The sequence below is a fragment of the Sinocyclocheilus anshuiensis genome, unplaced genomic scaffold (assembly GCF_001515605.1).
Source record: "Sinocyclocheilus anshuiensis isolate Anshui unplaced genomic scaffold, SAMN03320099.WGS_v1.1 scaffold1973, whole genome shotgun sequence".
In the NCBI taxonomy this organism is placed as follows: domain Eukaryota; kingdom Metazoa; phylum Chordata; class Actinopteri; order Cypriniformes; family Cyprinidae; genus Sinocyclocheilus; species Sinocyclocheilus anshuiensis.
This window is the reverse complement of record NW_015538051.1, coordinates 77,391-77,868: the sequence shown is the minus strand read 5'-3', so window position 1 is coordinate 77,868 and position 478 is coordinate 77,391. Positions and strand designations below refer to the sequence as shown.

Here is a 478-nt window from a genome sequence, read left to right as displayed (position 1 = left end):
AGAAACCGATAGAACACGCAGCGCCAGGTGGAGCCTGGGGAGAAGGAATGGGATGGAGCATCGAATAATTATTTAAGTAGGAATATTTGTGTATATACGTGTGTAAGAACAGGAAAAGGAATAAATAGATAAATAAACCATGACTGCATAACAGCGAAAGTAGGTGGCGATATGCACACAGGATGTAACACGCCAAAAAACGGAAGAAGAAGATCTCGTCTCGCGGCGATGACGTCACCGCCCGCGCCTCACGCAGTCCGCGTCGAGTCTTCTGAGGAGCGGCGAGCAGTTCACGGTATTTCTCATATTTACACAACCATCAGACACTTCTCTAGAGTTTCGGCGACATACACGGGCTCGTGTGCGTGTTGTTGTCGTGGGGCTGAGCGCTGTTTGTGTGTTTGCGGACTTGAACACCTTTTGTGTGTGTGTGTGTGTGTGTGTGTGTGTGTGTGTGTGTGTGTGTGTGTGTGTGTGT

General features: G+C 48.7%; 1 protein-coding gene and 1 long non-coding RNA gene across 2 annotated transcripts in view; one reads left to right on the top strand and one right to left on the bottom strand.

Annotated features, from left to right (window-relative positions):
- Nucleotides 1-478, bottom strand: part of LOC107681864 (gastrula zinc finger protein XlCGF57.1-like) — an 83,620-nt gene that overhangs the window by 33,185 nt on the left and 49,957 nt on the right. The window lies entirely within an intron of this gene.
- Nucleotides 200-478, top strand: part of LOC107681853 (uncharacterized) — a 6,348-nt gene continuing 6,069 nt past the window's right edge. Inside the window, exon 1 of the long non-coding RNA XR_001633306.1 lies at nucleotides 200-295. This is a non-coding gene — a long non-coding RNA (uncharacterized LOC107681853). The remainder of the gene's footprint in view (nucleotides 296-478) is intronic.